We start from the raw sequence: 23,042 nt of genomic DNA on the forward strand, positions 1-23,042 counted from the left end.
AGGCAGGATAAGGAGGAGTGAAATAGGTGAAGGGCATTAAGAACACACTTACATGAGCAGTGAGGAATGCACAGAACTGTTGAATCACTATAATGACACCTTAAACTAACATACCACTGTACATTAACTACACTGGAGTTAAAATTAAAGAGAGAGAGAGAGAGAGAGAGAGAGAGAGAGAGAGAGAGAGATGGAGATGTGATGTTGCTGGACTGCAACATGGAGGAAGGGATCCCCCACAAGGAATGCAGGTGGCCTGGAGAAACTGGAAAATGCTAGGAAACAGATTCTCCCCTAGACTCTCGAAAAGGAGGTTCTTGCAGACACCTTGATTTTAGCCCATTCGCACCTGTGTCAGACTTCTGATGTCCAGAAGTATAAGATAGTAATTTGTGTTATTTTAAGCCACTAAGTTTGTAGCATGGACTCTGATAGGATTGTTTCTGCAACATAAAACATAATGTATACTCAATACATGCTTTTTCAAATATATAAAAATTAGAACAGCAATAACTATTATGAGAACTTTCTGAAATTGCTTAAACCCCTATAACTCCCAACAACCTGCCATTCTTATGCCCTCTCATCTGTTTTTTGCTTTTGTTTTGTTTTTTTTTTTTTTTTTTTGAGGTGAAAGCTTCTTGAAATAAGAAGGGCTTAATGTTCTGAGGAAAACAAGAGAGTACAGTGTCTGCTTGGTAGAGAGTCTTGTGGCAACAAGGAGCCCAAAATGTAAAGTAGGGAGTGAAGAGGGAGGAAAGCAGCCAACTCTGTATGTGGAAGGACGAGCAAGTGGGAGATGGTTCCAGAACCAGAAGTGGCCAGGAAGTACCCTGACTAAAAGATCACCATGTCAACACAAGCTCACCAACTTAGATTTAGAACTCTCTTCAACTTACCCCTCTGAAACTCATTGCTGTCCAGTCCCTATCCCCGTTACCTTTGTCCCTCACTCATGATTATTCTTGAGGTTTATTTTTATTGTGGTAAAACACAAATAATATAAAATTCATCATTTTATAAAATTTTTAAGTGTTTTTATTTTATTTTTGAGAGACAGAGACAGAGAGAGAACAAGTGGGGGAAGGACAGAGAGAGAGGGAGACAGAACCCAAAGCAGGCTCCAGGCTCTGAGCTGTCAGCACAGAGCCCAACGCGGGGCTCGAACCCACGATCCATGAGGTCATAACCTGAGCCAAAGCCCGATGCTTAACTGACTGAGCCACCCAGGCGCCCCTAAAATTCATCATTTTAAAGTGTACAATTCAGTGACATTTACAATGTTGTGTAACCATCTCTGCTACTGAATTCCATAACATTTTCATCAAAAGGAAACCCCATGCCCATTAAGCAGTCACTCCCCATCACCCCAATCCCTGGCAACCACTAATCTGCTTTTGTATGGATTTGTCTGTTCTGGACATTTCATATAAATGGAATCATGCAATATTATTTTTTTGTCTGGCTTATTTCACTTAACATAATCTTTCCAAGGTCCCTGTATGTTGTAGCATGAGTCAGAGCTTTATTCCTACTTATGGCTAAACAACATTCCACTATGTAGATACACCACATTTTGTTTATCTGCTCATCAGTTTACAGACATTAATATTTCCACTTTTTGGCTGTTGTGATTAATGCTGCTATGAAAATTCTTATACAGGTTTCTGTTTGAACATTTGCTTTTCAACTCTTGAGTATATACCTAGGAATGGAATTTCTAGATCACCTACTTTTATATTTAACTTCTTGAGGAACCACAAAAATGTTTCCCTTGGTGGGTGTACCATTTTACATTCTTACCAAAAGGTATGTCGGTTACTATTTACCCATTTCCTTGACAAAACTTGTTATCTTCCTTTTTCTTTTCTTTTCTTTTTTTTTTTAATTCTAGCCATTCTAATGGGTTTGAAGTTGTTTCTCATTGTGGTTTTGACTTGAAATTTCCTAATAACTAATAACATTTTTTCACAGACTTTTTGGCCATTTATATATCTTCTTTGGAGAAATGTCTATTCTGGTCCTTTGCTCATTTTTATTTTTTTATTTTTTTATTTATTTTATTTTATTTATTTTTCAATATATGAAATTTATTGTCAAATTGGTTTCCATACAACACCCAGTGCTCATCCCAAAAGGTGCCCTCCTCAATACCCATCACCCACCCTCCTCTCCCTCCCACCCCCCATCAACCCTCAGTTTGTTCTCAGTTTTTAACAGTCTCTTATGCTTTGGCTCTCTCCCACTCTAACCTCTTTTTTTTTTTTTTTTCCTTCCCCTCCCCCATTGGTTTCTGTTAAGTTTCTCAAGATCCACATAAGAGTGAAACCATATGGTATCTGTCTTTCTCTGTATGGCTTATTTCACTTAGCATCACACTCTCCAGTTCCATCCACGTTGCTACAAAAGGCCATATTTCATTCTTTCTCATTGCCACGTAGTATTCCATTGTGTATATAAACCACAATTTCTTTATCCATTCATCAGTTGATGGACATTTAGGCTCTTTCCACAATTTGGCTATTGTTGAGAGTGCTGCTATAAACTTTGCTCATTTTTAAATTGGGTTGTTTTTGTTTTTGACTCTGCAGGAGTTGCTTATACATGATGGACACTAGATCATCATCAAACAAGATTTGCGAATATTTTCTCCCATTCTTTGGGTTGTCTTCTTACTCTCTTGACAGTGTTCTTTCATGAATACAAGTTTTTAATTTTTGTGAAATCCAATTGATTTTTTCTTTTGTTGCTTGTACTTTAGGTGTCATATCTGAGAAACCATTGTCAAATCCAAAATCATAAAGATTTGCTTCTGTGTTTTCTTCTAAGAGTGTTATAGTTTTAGCTTTATATTTAGGTTTTTGACCCATTTGGGGTTAGTTTTTTATGTGGTGTGAAGTAAGGGTTCAACTTTACTCTTTTGCATTAGATATCCAGTTAGCAGGAGGCTCATTCTTTATGAACATAAAGAAGTCAGGCACTGCACAGTTAAGATTAGGAGTCACATACTAAATCTGTAACTGACTCAGATGACGAGTCTGTTCATCAGGGTTCAGGCTCTCTGAAAAGAGCATCTTGGCCTATTAGTGGTCTTCAAGTACCTGAAGTTCAAGACAGTGACAACCTTCCAGTTTCTTTTCTACTAAAGTTGAAATGGATAGAAATAAGTTAATTTAACTACATTATGAAGAATTCGGTAAATACATAGAATACAATACATTAGTTGACTTTTTTTTTTTTTTTTTTAAATATTATGCCGTATTATTTTTTTTTTTCAACGCTTATTTATTTTTGGGACAGAGACAGAGCATGAACGGGGGAGGGGCAGAGAGAGAGGGAGACACAGAATCGGAAACAGGCTCCAGGCTCTGAGCCATCAGCCCAGAGCCCGACGCGGGGCTCGAACTCACGGACCGCGAGATCGTGACCTGGCTGAAGTCGGACGCTTAACCGACTGCGCCACCCAGGCGCCCATACATTAGTTGACTTTTAAAGAGGTTGCTAAAAATCTTCAGCAAATCTCTTTAAATGTGGGGAAAAATATTAATCACTTAATGGAATCACTTAGAGGAGTTAATGAAAATAGTTATGATTTCCTATATTCTGTCCATATACAGGAAGGGTAGGAAATGAAAGTGAAATAATGAGGTCATTGATGCCACAGGTACTTATCTCTACAAAGGGAAACAACTAAATGACAAGGGTCAAGCCACCAAGCTGATCTTGTGCTACCTAGCCTTTCCCTACTGACATTGGGTCCAGGACCCTTCAATCAGTTCTCTAAAGGGGACACATGGTTTTAGGTTTGTTCACAAACTTAAATGAGATCAATGAATCCAGTTATAGACTGCCAGAAGGCTTTTCTTTTTCTTTGCTTCCCTCAACTATAATTCTGTTTCATAAATCTGATCAGAGTGAATTTTAATTCATTTTTAGTTTTTCATTGCTTGAACAAGGGTGGTCACTTTACTTATTTATTAACTCAGTAAAGCATGTTCTGAATGGCCAATATATACAGAGTCTGGGACACAAAACTGTTAATTAAAAAATGGTACTGTAGCTTTAATAATTTTGTTTTCTCTATAAATCTTCATAACATGTATTCTTTCTCCCTCTCACCCTACCTTACTCTAAAAATAATTTAATGCAGGCTTGCTGTTAAAATCTTTACACTTCTCATATGTGTCTTGTTTCTACTTCATTTTCTTCCTTAAGATAATTAAGAATGTTGGGCAGCAGGAGGAGGAGAATTTTTAAGAGACAAAAAAAAAAAAATATCCCCTATAAATATCTCTAATAGTTAACATAAGGGTAACAATTCAAACTGTCATTATTCTTCAATAATCTTATTAAGTACAAAATAATAGTGAAACCACATTTTAATAAATGTTTTAGTTTAAAATAATTTTAGGGGTGCCTGGGTGGCTCAGTTGGTTAAGCATCTGATTTCAGTTTAGGTCATGATCTCATGGTTAGTGAGTTCAAGTCCTGAATCGGGCTCTGTGCTAACAGTGCAGAGCCTGCTTGGGATTCTTTCTCCTTCTCCCACTCTCTCTGTTTCTCCCCCACTTGTTGTCTCTCTCTCTCTCTCTCTGTCTCTCTGTCTCTCTCTCAAAAAAATATGAATAAACTTTAAAAAATAAATAAATAAGGGGCACCTAGGTGGCTCAGTCAGTTAAGTGTCCGACTTTGGCTCAGGTCATGATCTCACAGTTCATGGGTTCAAGCCCTGCATTGGGCTCTGTGTTGATAGCTCAGAGCCTGAAGCCTGCTTCAGATTCTGCCTCCCTCTCTCTGCCCATCCTCCGCGCATGCGCTCTCTCTCTCTCTCTCTCTCTCTCTTAAAAATAAAGAAACATTGGGGCAGTTGGGCGACTGACTTCAGCTCAGGTCATGATTTCATGGTCCAGTCGATGGGTTTGAGCCCCAAGTCAGGCTCTGTGCTGACAGCTCAGAACCTGGAGCCTGCTTTGCATTCTGTGTCTCCCTCTCTCTCTGCACCTCCCCCACCCGCACTGTCTCTCTGTCTCAAAAATAAATAAATACTTCTTAAAAATTAAAAAAAAAACATTAAAAAAGAACAAGATTAAAAAAATAAAAATAATAAAAATCTAGATTTACAGAAAAATTACAAAACTAATACAGAGAGAGTTTATGGATACCCTTCATTTATTAGCTTCCTCTAATATTAACAATTTATAATATCAAAGTACAATGATCAAAACCAGGAAATTAACATAAGCACAATAAAATGAACCAAACAACTGATCTTTTTGATATTTCACCAATTTTTCTTCTAATGTCCCTTTTCTGTTCCAGGATCCAATCTAAGATCTCACACTGCATTTAACTGTTGTGTCTCCTTAGTCTCTTCCAATCTGTGACAGTTCCTCATTCCTTCCTTCGCTTTCATGATAAGTATTTTGGATAAGTCCTGGTCAATTATTTAGAAGAATTTATTTTACTTTGGGTTCTTTTAGTGTTTTCTGACAATTAGATTCAGGTTGTGCACTTTTTGCTATTATTCTTAAACCACAGAATGCTGTTGTGTCTTTCTCATTGCACCATATCAGAGGATACCTGATGTCAGTATGTCTTATTACTGGTAATGTTAACCTTGGTCACTTGGTTAAGGTGGTGCCTAGCAGGTCTCTCCACTGTAAACTTACTATTTTTGGTTTTCTAATTGATAAATACCTTTGGGGAGATACTTTGAGACTAAGTTAATATCTTGCTACTACTCACACTTGTGGCCATTGATTTCCGCACCCATTGGTGGGATCTTACATGCAACAATTATTACTGTAGTATCTGCCTAGTGGTGATTTTTGTATCTTCTTCATTCCATCTGTATTTGTTCACTGGAAAAGCTGTTCCTTCTTCACCCAAATCATTTATAGCAATATGGTCTCATGGACATTTTATCCTATGGGTTATAATCTAGTACCACCATTATTTACTTTATGGTTTAAATTATTGTCTTGGCTATTGGAAACTCCTTCAAGTTGGCTCCTAGGTCCTTTTGACATACCCCAACATTTTTGAATATTTTTTTATTTTCTGTGATCAAAAGATCGTCCATATATATTGTCCCTGTCCCAGGTCTGGAATTAACCACTTATTCAAGGAGTCCTGGTTCCTCTTATTGGAGAATAGTACTTAGAAATCAAGACCTGGACTCTAGATGTGTTTGTTGCTATGGTCATTGTTCCTGGACCTATCCAGCAAAGACATGTACATGTACTAACCCATGCACATACACTAAACCAGGAGTTCATGCTGATATCTCTGATCAATCCATTATGACGCCTCATTCTAGTCTTTCCTTATCCTCATATGTTCTTTCTCAGACAGTGAGAAACCTGGCTGTTATTTTCCATAACATATTCACTTCACTCCTAGTAGACAAATAAAATAATTCTAAAATTGCCAATATATACCCCGGTGAGAAACAGATTCACTAACTAAAGTACATTTTTTGTTCTTTTCCCCTTTACAATAAATATGCATTCAAAATACTGTTTTCCTGTGAATTGGGTTAGTTCTTCCTGGGCTCCTTCAGAATGGTTAGGTTATTCATTTGCAATATTTATACTTTATATTCTCCCTATGTCTGGTCAGTTTTAATTAGTTGTAGGGTAGGGGGATATATAAAACATAACTGTGTTCTACTAATCAAAGCTATACAGCAAGACACGCTCCAAGAAGGGTATCTCCCTCCTCATTCCAGCTAACCTATTCCCACCCCTCTCTTTTATATAGCCCCTTCCCACATTCAACCTATAGGTGCCTAATTTCTCTAGTCTTCAGTTATCCTTATTGCACTTCTTTTGCACAATAAACTGATACGTGCGTATTTTCTTTTGTCTCCTTCTTTCTTACATAAAGGGTAGTGTACCAATGATACCCTTTTATACCTTGCCTATACATTTAACAGTATATCACTCCAAAGCTGTTCAGAGGTTTTTCTCATTTTCTTTAATAGTTGCATAGTACTCCATTGTGTGGGCAATATTATTTATTCAAATGATGTATGGGCACTGTATTAGTTTCTTACTGCTGTGACAAATTTGTTGTAGCTTTAAATTTATCCAAACTGGCTTCTATCTCTTACAATGAGACCTATTATGATATAAATACAACAAAATACTACCTATTTCTACACAGCCTTCCAGCAGGGATTACCTAGAGTGCAAAAGCATTTTTCTGCTAGGTTTCAGTCCTTCCTAAAAAGTTCTTCATTTAAGGGGCGCCTGGGTGGCTGAGTCGGTTAAGCATCTGACTTCAGCTCAGGTCATGATCTCACGGTTTGTGAGTTAGAGACTCGTGTCTGGCTCTGTGCTGACAGCTTAGAGCCTGGAGCCTGCTTCAGATTCTGTGTCTCCCTCTCTTTCTGCTCTTCCCCCACTCATGCTCTGTCTCTCTCCCCTTCAAAAATAAATATACTTAAAAAAAAAAGTTCTTCATTTAATATTTTAAAATGCCTTCTAGATGTTAAGAGCCTTTAAATGTAAAAATAAAAATAGCCTTGGGGCGCCTGGGTGGCGCAGTCGGTTAAGCGTCCGACTTAGCCAGGTCACGATCTCGCGGTCCGTGAGTTCGAGCCCCGCGTCAGGCTCTGGGCTGATGGCTCAGAGCCTGGAGCCTGTTTCTGATTCTGTGTCTCCCTCTCTCTCTGCCCCTCCCCCGTTCATGCTCTGTCTCTCTCTGTCCCAAAAATAAATAAACGTTGAAAAAAAAAATTAAAAAAAAATAAATAAATAAAATAAAAATAAAAATAGCCTTTCATATGTGATAATGTTATATTTAAATACATTTTTTGGTGTTGCTGTTAGTATTCATAAACCACCCAGAGACAGATTCATTTAGAATTACAAAGTATGATTGAAGGTATTATGTTAAAAAATACAGCCCTAGTGCATTTCTTAATAATACATGACCAAGTAAAAAACCCACTTTTGGGGGGAGTCAATGTGTACATGAGGATTTTTGGGGAAAATGAGAACCATGCAAATTAGGAATAAGAAACCACATCTCCATTTGGTCCTTAGTGCCTATTCCAAGAGATGGGCTTCCAAATTATACTGCAGAAGGACAAAGGAAAATGCAGTGTGAGGTAGTGAACAGAGATTATTACACAGAGAAATGTGCACTGTTCTAAAGATGTTCTTGAATATAATGTTTTCCTCTCAACTTCTCCTACATTATGCTCTGCTCCCTGATGCATACTTCCTACTCCCTGACAATCGCTGCCTCTCCTCCTCTTATTATGCTCTCCTCCTCTTATTCCCTGTCGATTGCTGCCTACATTATGCTCTGCTCCCTGATCCATACTTTCTTTTATTTTATTTTTTATTTTTTAAAATTTACATCCAAATTAGTTAGCATATAGTGAAACAATGATTTCGGGAGTAGATTCCTTAATGCCCCTTACCCATTTAGCCCATCCCCCCTCCCACAACCCCTCTAGTAACTCTCAGTTTGTTCTCCATATTTATGAGTGTCTTCTGTTTTGTCCGCCTCCCTGTTTTTATATTATTTTTGTTTCTCTTCCCTTATGTTCATCTTTTTGTCTCTTAAAGTCCTCATATGAGTGAAGCAATATGATTTTTGTCTTTCTCTGACTGACTAATTTCACTTAGCATAATACCCTCCAGTTCCATCCACATAGTTGCAAATGGCAAGATTTCATTCTTTTTTTTTTTTAATTTTTTTAAATGTTTATTTATTTTTGAGACAGAGAGAGACACAGCATGAACAGGGGAGGGTCAGAGAGAGGGAGACACAGAATCTGAAACAGGCTCCAGGCTCTGAGCTGTCAGTACAGAGCCCGACGCGGGGCTCAAACTCACGGACCACGAAATCGTGATCTGAGCCAAAGTCGGCCGCTTAACCGACTGAACCACCCAGGCGCCCCGATTTCATTCTTTTTGATTGCCGAGTAATACTCCAGTGTATATATATACCACATTTTCTTTATCCACTCATCCATCGATGGACATTTGGGCTCTTTCCATACTTTGGCTATTGTTGATAGTGCTGCTATAAACATGGGGGTGCATGTGTCCCTTTGAAACAGCTCACCTGTATCCTGTGGATAAATGCCTAGTAGTGCAATTGCTGGGTTGTAGGGTAGTTCTATTTTTAGTTTTTTGAGGAACCTCCATACTGTTTTCCAGAGTGGCTGCACTAGCTTGCATTCCCATCTGAGCCATACTTTCTTACTCCCTGATGATCGCTGCCTATGTTATGCTCTGCTCCCTTATCCATACTTTCTTATTCCCTGACGATTGCTGCCTACGTTATGCTCTGCTCCCTGATTCATACTTTCTTACTCCCTGATGATCACTTCCCTTATTTCCTAATGAAATTGCTCCATGTTTCTGTGGAGGTACCTATAGAGACATGGTCAGACTGTGGAGGTATCTACAGGGACACGGCTAGAACTGCTGAGGTACCTACAGAGACGTGGTTGAACTGTGGATGCATCTACAGAGACACGGTCAGAACTGCTGACCAAGCTTTCAATGACTTCTGGATTAAGTAACTGACTGTGAAGCTCTCTTGCCAATTATTGGAAACAAATTCATATCATGCCTCAGAGTAATGATCACCTAGTCAAGGTAAGATTCATTTCTTCAGACACATGTTTTTATAGCTTACATAATTAATTTCACCCAAGCCTTAATAAAAGTCTGTCCTCTGCCCCTGATCTCTGCCCTCGGAACCAGTAACACATCAGAATGTGGTTTGCAAAGAGTTCAACCTTAGGCTCTACCTCAGGCAAAAAGGGAGTTGATTAAAAAAACAGGCATGTTTAAGTCAGTGTTAGAGGGAAGTGATAGTGAATTTTGTTTGCAGCATCTAATGTGTGGTTCTTTTTTGTAAATGGAAAGTTACTTTAAAAAAACTCCTTATGAAAGAGTCCTCATATTGGGAAGGTTCATTCAGTTATATTATTTCCAATTATTTTCCCCTCTTCCTTCATTTCCTTACATCTGAACCATTCATTTTTTCCCCTCAATGACTATGTTGAAAACCTCATCAATATATTTTGCCTCCTCTACTTTCTCTCCACCTTCCCTTCCCAACTGATCAGCAAGTAAATGTGGATTGCAAGTTCTTACTTCCCAAGAATTTAATAAACCTCAGCCACTACATCAAAAATTCTAGATCATTAGCCCTTTCAAAATTTTTGAAAAATTGACTTAACAAAGATAAATACAAATAATGTTCACAGTTCTTAAGAAAGGGATATATGTGGGGCGCCTGGGTGGCTCAGTCGGTTAAGCGTCCAACGTCGGCTCAGGTCATGATCTCGTGGTTCGTGGGTTTGGGCCCCGCATCAGTATCCATGCTCACAGCTCAGGGCCTGGAGCCTGCTTCACATTCTGTGTCTCCCTCTCTTTCTACCCTTCCCCTGCTTGTGCTCTCTCTCTACCTCTCAAGAATAACATTAAACACAATAGTAATAAACATTAAAATAATAATAAAACATTAAAAATAATAATAATAATTGCCAATTTTTACCGAGTGCTTGTTAAATGCCAGCCACTATTCTATACATTTTATGTATTCTCTTATTTTGTTTCATAATAACCTGGTAAAGAGACCCTATTATTATGACCATTTTATAGATGAGGAAGCTGAAACCCAGAGAGGTTAAGGAGCTTGTCTAAAGTTACGCAGCTGGTGTGGAGTAGAACCAAGATTCAAACCAGGGAGTCTGACTACTTTTCGCACTTTTACATAACCATATTTGTCTCTCCCTGCTTCAATTATTCATTCATAAGACATACACAAAATCCAGGGCATTTACCAATGTAAATTAACCTTAAACAATGTAAGTTAACCTTAAACAATTTGGCTTACGCATATCTATGTAATAATTACACAGTAGTGACATAGTAAATGGGAAGCACAAGTAGAAGTTTTAAGATAAAATTTAGGATAAGCTGTGGAAATAAGAAATACACCCTTCTGGGACTTATTGTCAATGACAAGTTACATAAGCATATCAACCCTAAGCAATTACTCAGAATTATATAGCATCTTTATTGTTAGCATCTATGACAACTTGTGAAGTATCACTTAATTTATCCCAAGAGGCCCTCCCTGGAGCAGTCCCGAGGAGAGCAGATTATATAATTTATCACAATGTCTAAAATATAAATGGAGAAAGGAAAAAACAAAGACACTGAAAAATCAAGAGGTTTGTTTCAAAATGTGCAGACTGTTTAAGTCTCGTTTTGATTAAACCCTAGTACCCGGCATTGTTGTTGTAAGAGATTTGTTGCCTTTCCTTCTGGACCTCATAGTGCAGATAACAGAGCTCTAAGTGGTGTGAAGTTCATTGCTGCCCAGGCCAGGCCAACTCCTCACCTCTGTGCACCCTTGCAGCAATGGAGATTGGTGTAGGATTACCTGATTGAGGAGAGTGTGCCCCTACCCCCTTGAGCCTGGTAGCGGTGGGAAAGGGGAAGGTGCATTGAATTATCTGTGAGGCTTTTCCAACCAAGCCTCCTTCCCACAGATTCTCTACTCAACCTAACAAGTGGCCAGCTTTAGGGTGTCTTGGCTTACTAATAGGCTGAGGACAGCTGAGCTGGACAAAATATGGAAACAAATGAACATACCAGGGTGGCTGTGGGACTGCCCTTTTTTCCTCATGATTGAATACAATTAAAGGCCAACCTTACCTCTGCTCCAAGGCCACAGACCCTGCCTTTGATTCTGGAGGACAGTCTCAGGAATGTGTGCCACTGCTCACAGGGTGATGAGGAGAAGGCAGTGCTGAATCAACACCGAGTTTACCACTGCTTCTGACCAAAGACTAAGGAATAGCCAGTGTGACATCATCTTTTACCCAACAACACAATTCGTTACATGTGACAAACTAGTTTTGTGGAATTTTCTGACATAAAATCAAAGTGCGCTGCCCTCATGAAAAATATTGTGATAATCTAGATAAAATTAGTATTGCAGTTGGTTATGACTTCCTTCTGTTATCTTAGCCTTTTCCCCCCCAGGCAATGTTTTTGGACATCTTGGCTTTTTTCTGTTTCGCCCTGAATGATCAAGTGTCAAAAATTGCAAATGCTTCAGAGATAAGTAATCTTATTTTGATTTAGCACAAATCAAAACCATATTGCATCACATAAAGTTGTGTTAAATCAATGATTATAGATAAACTGAATGATGCTTTAAGCACATACAAACATTTAATCTTTGGAGCCAAATTCCAAGGTCTTTTGGTGGCCAACATAAATTCAGCCAAGTATTTTTCTGTTGGCATATGCTATAAATCCTTTATTTGTTTTTCTTAGAAAATTCTGCTACTTTGATATTTAGAGTAGGGAGACCTAGTAGGGCAAAAGAACAAATATCTCCTTTGCAACAATTTTCTGACAATTAGCCATTATAGTAGTCAACAGAACTTTTTTTTTTAAGACTTAGTCTTTTTTGAATTTCAAAGACATTTAAAAAGTTCTCTCCTGAAATGTTCCTGTTTGACATGATACAGGGAAGGCAGCACACATGTAGATTTGACTGCCATCACTACACTTTATTTCCAACACCCTGGACTTGCCTTTTTACACTTACTGTCTCTCAAAAGATTTGTGAGGTAGGTGTGTAATCGCTGCATTTGATGGATCGAGGTAACTGCTGTGTAGAGTCCCACATCTAAGACCAGAGAGCTAATACCAAAGGCCTGAGGTCAGAGTCTGGATCTCCCTGGCTCCAAAGTCACAAACCCCACCTTTATTTGGTGAATTATGGAAGGCCACCAAGAATAAACACTGTAGAAGAAAGGCGAGGATGGTGTACTGGTGTTCGCATTCTGCCCCTGGATCCCGTGGGAGAGAGCCCAGGTAGGAAGGGTCTCCAGGCCCCACAGCTACCTCTCTGAGTCTCTGCCTAAGGCCCCTCCGTTTGGCCTCTCCTGTGATCTTCAGATTCTGAAAATGGTCTAGCATCAGTCCGCCTTGGCCAATTCTGTCAACACGTCCAGATCTTCCCTTAGCACTCCCATGGTTTTACAGGTTAATTTTACATGGACAAAGGTAAGCAAAATAGAGGCATAACCAGTTTATGAAAATATAAACGTTAACTAGATACAGAGTGTGCTGTTCCTGAGATCCTAAGCCAAAAAACATCCTAGCCTGAGGCAGATGAAGGCTGGCACCAGGGTTTCAGAATCTTCTAGACAGCCTGTGTTGGTTTCTTCAATGAATATCTAATCCAGATGATACCTTCCTGGTGCATCTGGCCACATTCACCAACCATCCTGGGTATTTTACACTTCAGGCCCCTGGAAACCTCACCTTTGCTCCTCACTCCTCCTTGACATTTCTCTTCGTCACTTAGGTTTTCCTGAAGCACATTCTCATTGAGACCTCCCAGGGTCCCTATCCTTCAGAGGAGGTGAGTTTCACATACTGTGAAGCAAGTCCCTCCACTTCATATTTGTAAAGGCTTTAGGTCACAAAGGAAGGCCATCCTACCCTGGAGTTCATGCCAGAATTCCTTCTCTCCAAGGGCCAGAGGCAAACTCCCGTCACTTCCTATTTTCTCTCTGGTATCACTCTGGATGACCCACTAACATTCTATCCCTTTCTAAGAGCTTCTAGAGAGTGGGTCATCTGCAAAGCAGAGACGATGGGTACACTTAGGATTAAATCCTCAGATTTTTCCTAGATCAGTTTATCCTCTCTGGCCACCTCCCCAGGTCCTCCTTGATGACTCATTACTCAGACGTTGTCAGAAGAAATTTAAAAAATCTTCCCAGAGTCTTTTAATCACCCCCTGAAAGCACATGGCAGTTGGTACAGACTGAGAAAGAAAAATGTACCCCTGACAGCTAGGCCCTGGCACTACCAGTTAGGCCATGGTGTTCTCCTAGGGAACATAAGCAGCTTCAGAGAGCACCACCATCAGACAAGACCACTCTATAATCATGTCAGAAAATAGACAAAGAAATGGACATTGTCCAAACTACAGAGATGACTGGGTGACCCCCCTGCCCCATGCTGACTAATGTGAGGGCTGCTCCTTCTCTCCTATTTACAACTTGCACATGCTTAGTTCCTGCCACCTTCTAGATAAGAAGACTTAAAATATCCAGTCTTGGAATTATTCCCACTTTCTGACAGCACTCAGTCCAGATGATCTCTGAACCTTCCCCCAAATTATTTAACACAAGTCCATGTCCTATAAATCTCTTCTTATAGTCTCCTACTGAGACACCCCACACTTCCTATGATATGTTTCTCTTTCGCTGCAACAAGTCAATGAACTCTACTTTTTTTACTTTATTTTTCTGGTGGTCTTCAGCAGGAGGAGCACTAGGATAAGATAATAAATATCTAATGCTTATTTAACATTTTCCCTATGCCAAGTACTATTCTAAGCTCTCTGAACATATTAACCCCTGTAATCCTTGTTACACATACTGAGATTGCCACTACTACTATTTCCATTTTGTAGATGGGAAACCGAGGCACCAGGAGGTTGAGTAAGTGGCAGCCCTGTTTCCCAGAAGAGGAACACCCCATCACAAGTTTGGGCAGTCTTTAAACTATGGAACAGACAAGAAAACACTTCAGTTCTCCATGTTCTTTAGGACCAGGGTGATAGAAGGCTAGACTAGTTCCCTAGGATTATATACTTGCTAATTTTAAGCCAAAACTTGGAAAGTCAGAGGGAAAGAGTAGGAGAGTGACCTCGTTTCTGAAGAATTTTTATTTTCTTCACTGCAAAAATATGATCTCTTGCCAAGAATAATGAGTTTATATAGGTTTTAAGGTATATTCCCCATGATATTCTCCACATAGCCTGTGATATTTGAGTGTTTACCAATGTGACAGGCATGGTTTCAGATTATCACTAATCAACAGAATTAATATCTCAGGGCTTGGCTCACTCGATTTCTCAACAACTCTTGATACAGTTAATCACTGATCACGCCCTCCTTGAAACTACTGTCCTCAATGCTGGGAAAGCCTATCTCCTGGTTCCCCTCCTCCTTCGCTAATCAAGCCATCTCAGTCTCTTCTGCCTCCTCTGCTCCCTGTTGCACATTCCAGGAGTGGCCCTGGCTCATATCACAGTTGTCTTCTCTGTCTGTGCTCATGTCATAGGGGATCTCGTTCAATCTCCTAATTTCAAATACCACCTATATAACTGATAACTTCAGATTTATATTTCTACCCTAGACCGATCATACTGTCTACTTGACGTCTCTACCTAGATGTCCATAAACACCTCAAACATGTTCAAACCACACACAATTCCTTATTCTCACCCCACCGATCCCATTCTTAGCCATCAGATCTGCTCATCCTGGCGGCTTCCCCATATCCACAAGTGCGACCACCATGCTGTGCTCAGGCTTCAAACCTGAGGTTACCTCTTACTCTTCCCTTTCTCTCACACCCCATTACCCAGTCCATCAGAAAATCACTTTCAGCTCTAAGTTCCAAAATATCCAGAATCCAACCACTTCTCACCACCTCCATTGCTACCACACTGCTCCAAGCCTCGTCTTTTGCCTCCATTCGTGCTATAGCCTCCTAACTGTTCCCCTACAACTTATTTCCTTCTTATACTGAAGCATGTCATAGACATAGTGAAGTACACAAACCCTATGTATACAGGTCAATAAATTTCTACATATGTTTATACCGGTATAAGTACCACCAAGATCAATATATAGAACATCTTCAGCCCTTAGGAGGCTTCCTCCTGCCTCTTTCTTTCTCTCTCTCTCTCTCTCTCTCTCTCTCTCTCTCTCACTGCTTAAAGGCAACCATTATCCAGACCTCTATCCTCATAAATTAGTTTTGCCTATGTTAATGCTTCATATGTATGCAATCACACAGTATGCATTCTTTTGTCTTTTTTTCCCATTCAATATTATGTCCACATTGTTTATTCATATTGTTGCTTGTAGCCATAATTCATTTTTTCCAGGCTTTGTAGTATTCAATTACACAAAACCATGATTTATTTTTCCATTCTATGGTTGATGGGTATTTGGATTGGTTCCAGTTTGGGTCTATTATGAATATTGCTGCTATGAACAAACATGCTCATCTCTCAGACTGGTCCTGTTAAAGCATCAAATCACACAAATTCCTGCCTATAACCTCCAGCAGCTTCCCATCTTCTTCAGAGTAAAAACTAAAGTTCCAGCAAGGCATGTGAGAAACTGAATTTTGAATTTTATCTTATTCTAATTAATCTCATTAATTTCAAGTTAATATATTGCTAGTGGCTACCATAATGTACAACACACCGCTACAGTAACTCTGGATGTCTGGCAGGTAAAGCAATTTTCAAAATAGTTTTTTCTGGCATATTTTTCATCTAAGTAAATTTACAACAAGCTTGTGAAGTTCACTAAGATAATTCCTGATAGGATTCTGGTTGGAATTTATTCTTGGGTATTATATAGTATTTATAATATTATGAATAGTTTTTAATGGTTTCTGGCATATAAACATTTTTAATTTTTGTATGTTGAGCTTATATGATCTTATATTCAGCCATCCCGCTAAGTTATCTTGTTGATTTTCATAGTTCTGGGGGGGGGGGCTTTTTTAGTCATTTTTCAACTTATTTTCTCAAATCTTATAAATAATCATTATCCATTTGTTTTAATTCCTACTTTTACTGCACTATGGTTAAAAATGGTCTACGAGATTTTTGACTTGAGAATTTATTGGGATATTTTATTGTGGTATAATACAATGTTCACTAAATATTTATAAAGAATATTTTCCTATATTTATTGGGCTATACACATATACATAAAATTAACTTGTTAATTTAGTTGCTCAAATCCTCAATATTCCTACAATTTCTTTTTTTAAAGTTTATTTATTTTGAGTGAGAGCAGGAGAGTGGCTGAGACCAACTGAGCCACCCAGGTGCCCTAAATTGATTTTCTATTGGATTTGATACAGGGAGTGCTGTCTTCCTCCAGACTCAGAATTAATGATGCCAATATCTTTCATGAAAACTCATGCCTTTCCCTTCCTACCACACTGTCTTTTATGTGGCCTTCCCCCCCCCCCCCCCCCACTGTGGGCTGATACTAAGCCACTATTGCTTTTAATACTTCACATCTTAGCTTGCTTATCAGTACTATCAAATTAGGTTTTAGTTTTCAAAAATGAGGTCAGTGTGAATAAACATCCCATCACAAAAAATGTATCTCTTTCTCATTAAGCAGAAACATTCATGAGGATTATAGAAGAACATTTTATAACACAAACCTCTAATTACATTTATGTTTATGTTTCCCAATTTGACCTCTCCCTGTCTGTGGCTATTCAGTTTGGGTTTTTACTTAGCATTATATTGCAGGAGGAATGAGTATTTCTGCAGGGATTTAACAGCAGCAAATCAAAGATTTATTGGTTATGACTGGGTCAGGCTCACCTTTCTGTAGAACTCTTAGACCCATACACATCAGAAAAGGACAAAATGTAAAAATAACAATTTCTTCCATTTCAGGAATTAATGGTTATTTTCTTATAATAATGAAATGGTATTTTATTCTTAAAATCACATCTGAACATGAATATTGGAAGTCTTATTTCCCAGAAACAGGAAACTAAATAATGGATTCTTTCTACAGCCTACTTCTGTCTTTATACTGAAATCAGGTTTAAATAAGAAACTTCCAATATAAGGTTTGCCAAAAATTCATAAGAACTGGAGATGACCTACCCCATGAATTCTTCCTATTAGCAATTATGTCACTATATTAACTTTCTGATATTAATTGGATTCTGAATTTAGTTATTGTACAAACATATTTTCTTCTAAAGAAAAGAATATCCAGATTAACAACCATCCAAACTGAGGTCCCCAAATACCCTGTAAAAAATGGTGATGGGCTGATATCTGAGCAATGTTTTAAAGGAAGGCAGATCACTTCAACTCACCCTCTTGACCAAAAATTTAGTATGGTGTATATGGCACCTCTATAGGGCAAGTAAGCATCTAATACTCAAGGACGGTGACATTAGTATCAGACATAAGAAAACTTGAAGAAAATATAGAAACATTTACTGAGCAAAAAAACCCAATATTCTTCCCACCTCTTGCCACTGCAAGGAAAACCTGGTGTGTTTTGGTATGAGAATAGAAAAATATGGAATATAATGCTTGAAAGTAATGATTTGTGAAAAGGAATATATATATATATATATATATATATATATATAATGCTAAACAGTTTTTCCTTTCTTCTTTTATAAATGTAAAGATGGAATGTTTTATTATAAAATTATTTATAATTTTTTGCATCTGACTAGAATTACTCCTTACCAAGTGGTTGAGATGTTTTTGAATAATTTACTGAGAGTGGAATACAAAAGGCCTTTTTAAGATACAGGAAGAATTACGAAGTCAGGCGACTATATAACCACATATCTTCCTTATTTTTTATAATGATTTAAAATAAACACATGCTGGGGCACCTAGGTGGCTCAGTCGGTTAAGCATCCAACTTTGGCTCAGGTTATGATCTCACAGTTTACGAGTTCGAGCCCCGTGTCAGGCTCTGTGCTGACAGCTCAGAGCCTGGAGCCTGCTTCAGATTCTGTGTCTCCCTCTCTCTCTGCCCCTCTCCTTGCTCACGCTCTGTCTCTCTCTCAAAATTAAATAAACAGTAAAAAAAACTTAAATAAACACATGCTGTCATTTACCTATCATGACTAATGCTGAAAGGGTAGTCTGTCCCATTTCTTTTTTTTTTTTTAAACACCTTTGCTGAGGTATAATTGACATAGTATAAAATCCACCCATTGTAAGGATTCAATTCAGTTATTCTTAGTACATTTATAGTGTTCTGCAACCATCACCATAATCCAGTTTTAGAACATTTCCATCATCTCCAGAATTCCCTTGTGCTCATTTACAGTAAGTCTTGGATCCCAACACCCAACCTGGAAAATCACTAATCTACCTTCTGTCTCTATAGATCTGCTTTTTCTAGACATTTCAAACAAATGGAATTATACAGTACTGTATCTGTCTGGCTCCTTTCACAAAGTATAATAATTCTGAGTTTCATCCATGTTGTAGTATATTTCCTCCTCCAAGGGAATTTTAGAATCAGCTTGTCAAAAAAAAATGTTTTATTTATTTTTTAACTTTATTTATTTATTTTGAGGGAGGGAGAGACAGAGAGAGAGAGAGAGGCAGAGAGAGGGAGAGACAGAATCCAAAGCAGGCTCCACGCTGCCAGTGAAGAGCCTGATGTGGGCTCAAACCCGTGAATTGTGAGATCATGACCTGAGCCAGATTCAAGAGTCATAGACGCTTAACCGACTGAGCCACCCAGGTGCCCCTGTCAAAAAAATGTTTTAAAAACTCCTGCCAGCCAGGTGGGAGAGTCTTTGCTCAGCATAGCTTTTAATGACTCTTGTTTCTTGCTTGGATTCTCCATCTGCTGAAGTATTTTGGAATAATTATTTTAGATTTAGAACATTTCTGAATGTAATAAAACTACATGAAAGTACAAAAGTACTTTTTATTGGATAAAGACCTTCAGTTTCAGGATTCCCTGAAGACATCAACATGTAGGATTAGAAGCACTACCATTGAGAAGACAGAAAGGAAAATAAATAAAGAATATCTACATGGTTATAGTTGTATTCAGTGTGGTTAGTGTTATCTTTTTTTTTTTTTTACTTCTCTTTTGCTTTGGCTCATATCCTGAAAATAAATACTTTGCAAATTTCCTGGCTATCATGGTAAGAGGTGGTAAACAATATTATTCTCCATTTTATTGTGACTGTAATAGCGTCTCATTAGACCAAAGTCATGTATCTGACAACTTCTTGTCTGGCACATGATGAGGAAACAAGGAGAAATCACTTAAAGACAAAAGAACCAAATAATTATAACAATTGTTATTAATAATTATAACAATTATATTTATATACAATTGTATACATATAATATATATAATTATAATAATAATTGTAATAAGTATAACATATTCATAGGACGTCCCCATCAGGTCCTCATTAGAAATTTATGTACTTCTACTTTATACACAGTTCTAACAAGCTTTGCTCTCTTACTGCCCCTAAGACAATCAAAAGCAACAGATCACTGAGAGGGAGAGAAAGAGAAGAAAGGGAACCAGGAGACACTGGTGCTTAGAAGAGAATTTACTACTAAGAGTGAGAAATAAGCACTTGATACAGGAGGAGACAGAAAATAGATGCAGAGGCCTGGGACCACTCAGCGAACTATGACAGCACAGCTGGATTACAGCCCAGGAGAGCTAATGATGAGTCTATGTCTTTACAAAAAGAAGGTTCCTAATGTTCAAACCTAGAAAAAGGTATGTAACTACTAGCTAACTAATTCATAAATAAACAAACAACCAAACTACTTTGGTTTGCTATATTCTATTACGAAGGCAGCAGCATTTATACCATATACTGCAGTAAAAGCAGTATATACCTTTTAGACAAATGTCTGTTAAAATGGTTAGAAATCTTTTGCAAATTTCTTGCTAGAAGGAGTATATTTCAGTCCTCAGGATAATGCTTTTATTTTTTATTTATTTTTATTTTTTAATGTTTATTTTTGAGAGAGAGAGAAAGAGTGAGAGTGAGTGAGAGAGAGAGAGAGAGAGAGAGAGAGAGAGAGAGGACGAGCAGGAAAGGGCCAGAGAGAGAGAGGGAGACGGAATCCACAGCAGGCTCCAGACTCTGAGCCATTAGCACAGAACCTGACATGGGGCTTGAACCCACAAACTGCAAGATCATGACCTAAGCTGAAGTCAGAGGCTTAACTAACTGAGCCACCCAGGTACCTCAGGATAATGCTTTTAAATATGACCAGATGATTCCTAATATTGATGAAAATGTAGCATTTCTGCATTTCTTATTTTTTGGCCTGTCCTCATCAACTGACAAAAATTACGATGCTGGGCTAATCTTTGGGAGATTGCAACCCCATTCATAACTAGATATTACAACATTTAAAGTCCATACTATAAAGAAGTTATTGATTATTGTTGGGTTAAGTTACATTTGCAGTAAACTAAACATCTTATGAATTAGGTTGTATAAAACATTTTTCTATTACTCAATGAACATGGGACTTATTATCTGAAAATAAATAGTACGGAAGATAGGTTTCACTGAGAACAATGGATCAACAGTCCAGAGAAGGAGCTTGCGCCCTGCCAACTACTCATTTGGCAAACTTGCACATGCCTCTTAACCTTCTTGAGCTACAGTTTCTTCATCTAAGAGGTAAAAGAAAACCCAGTACAAACAGAACTACAGATACAGGCGAGTTACCTAATCATTCTTACCCCTCAGTTTCCTCTTTTGGAAAAATGGGAATGTTTGTTACCTCTGCCAAACAGACTGTTACAAGGAGTAAATGGCTCAATAACCATTAGCTTTTAGGAATCATATTGTCACTTGTGTGCAAATTTTGTCTTTTTCTCCTGAAACATATTTTTACTTCCCTAGGCTTCAAGATTTACAGAAATGTATTTCCATCTGATATTGTGTAAAGCTGCTTCTGCTCTTCCCATACAAACATCCTTTCCTCCACCAACCACAGGCATGTTTAAAAAAAAAAAAAGATGCTCTATATACATAATTTCTTTTTAGCCCCATAAAAAAGCAAACCCACAAGGTAGGTACTATTATTATCCCCATTTTACAGATGAGAAAACTAGAGCATACATATGTCGTGACTCACCTAGGTCACAGGGCTGGGAAGAGATGAATGGAGTCCCATCTAGAAAACTGTAGGAGGCCAGGCTAACCAAAGCTGGGAGGGGCTGCAGCAGAAAACAAGGTTAGGACATCCTGGGGCACAGATATGGTCTGTAGGACCTGGAAAATTGAGCAGAGAGGCAAAAATAGAAGCATTAGGAGTTTTCGAGCAGGGGAGCACCAGGGGCAGAATTGATATTTTCAAATAATCAACCTTATAATTTTGTATCTATTTTCTAGGCAAATAATAGCAACTAACTTTTATTTAACCCTTATTAAAGCTCTGCTCTAAACCTCTGCATGTATTTGCTCATTGAATACTTATAACAACTCTAAAAGGTAGGCACTGTCATTTGCTCCATTTTACAGACGAGAAAACTGAGGCGCAGAAAGATGCAAGAACTCACCAAAATCCAGACAGCTTGCAAGTGATGGAACTAGGCTTCCCTGGCAGGCAGCCTGGCCCTGGTGTCTACTGTGGCCTCTGTGCCACAGTGCTTTCGTTAATAGACATATACCGCAGTCTAGACATATAAGGCTAGCAGGGGAGGCAGCAAGAATGGAGAAAAGGGGAAATTTTGAAAGAAAAGTGGGTGGGATTTCTGGACTAACTAGAACTTGGGGGGAACAAGAAGGGGAGTAAGTTGAAAATGAAATAAAAGTTTTCATTCCCCTGGGAGAATCACGGCGCCTCTGAGGAAGACGAGCTGGTCTGGAGGAACCACGATAGAAATGCAGGTGGTGTTGAATTCAGGGTAGTGCCAGGAATGCTAGAGAGATGGCTGCAGCTGGCAGCATTGCTCAGTGAGTAGACAGCACTCCGGAAAGTGATGTGAGGGCCTCCTGCAAAGATACACTCTCGAGTCAGGAAAACAGGTAAACTCTCCAGGGAAGAGAGAGCGAAGAAAGGAAAAGAGTAAGTCTCTAAATCTAGGTAACCACCAAGGACAGGAGATGAGAGGAAACAGCAAGACAAAGAGGCTAACACATACCAGTGCCCGTGGCGCACCAGCCCTTGCAAATATGCCGTGGGATTTAGGAGAGCAGCCCTGTAAGGCAGCTAATGGTGCTCCTGGAGATAGAGGAATTTGAGTTAAGGCATTCAGGGGTCTTTCCCACAATCACACAGCAAGTAAGTGATGTAACTGGAATGTGAACCTAGTCCATGCAATCCCAAAGTCTGTCTCTTTCCATAAACAAAAATGTGTGGAAAGGGGAAAATGCCTGACACAGGTGAAGGCTGGTGGCTGGTGTCTAGGACAAGGGTGGCAGGAC

At 38.7% G+C, this 23,042-nt stretch overlaps 2 protein-coding genes across 8 annotated transcripts in view; one reads left to right on the forward strand and one right to left on the reverse strand.

The window, feature by feature from the left end:
• Positions 1-21,884, reverse strand: part of CD274 (CD274 molecule) — a 64,891-nt gene extending 43,007 nt beyond the window's left edge. For all 3 annotated transcript variants that reach the window (XR_006710499.1, XR_006710498.1, XM_045470261.1), the window contains exon 1: positions 21,751-21,884. The gene's annotated coding sequence lies outside the window, so the exon portion shown is untranslated. The remainder of the gene's footprint in view (positions 1-21,750) is intronic.
• The window catches only part of PLGRKT (plasminogen receptor with a C-terminal lysine), a 43,204-nt gene that overhangs the window by 8,128 nt on the left and 12,034 nt on the right, over positions 1-23,042 (forward strand). The window lies entirely within an intron of this gene.

Source organism: Leopardus geoffroyi, chromosome D4 (assembly GCF_018350155.1).
Source record: "Leopardus geoffroyi isolate Oge1 chromosome D4, O.geoffroyi_Oge1_pat1.0, whole genome shotgun sequence".
Taxonomy (NCBI): Eukaryota; Metazoa; Chordata; class Mammalia; order Carnivora; family Felidae; genus Leopardus; species Leopardus geoffroyi.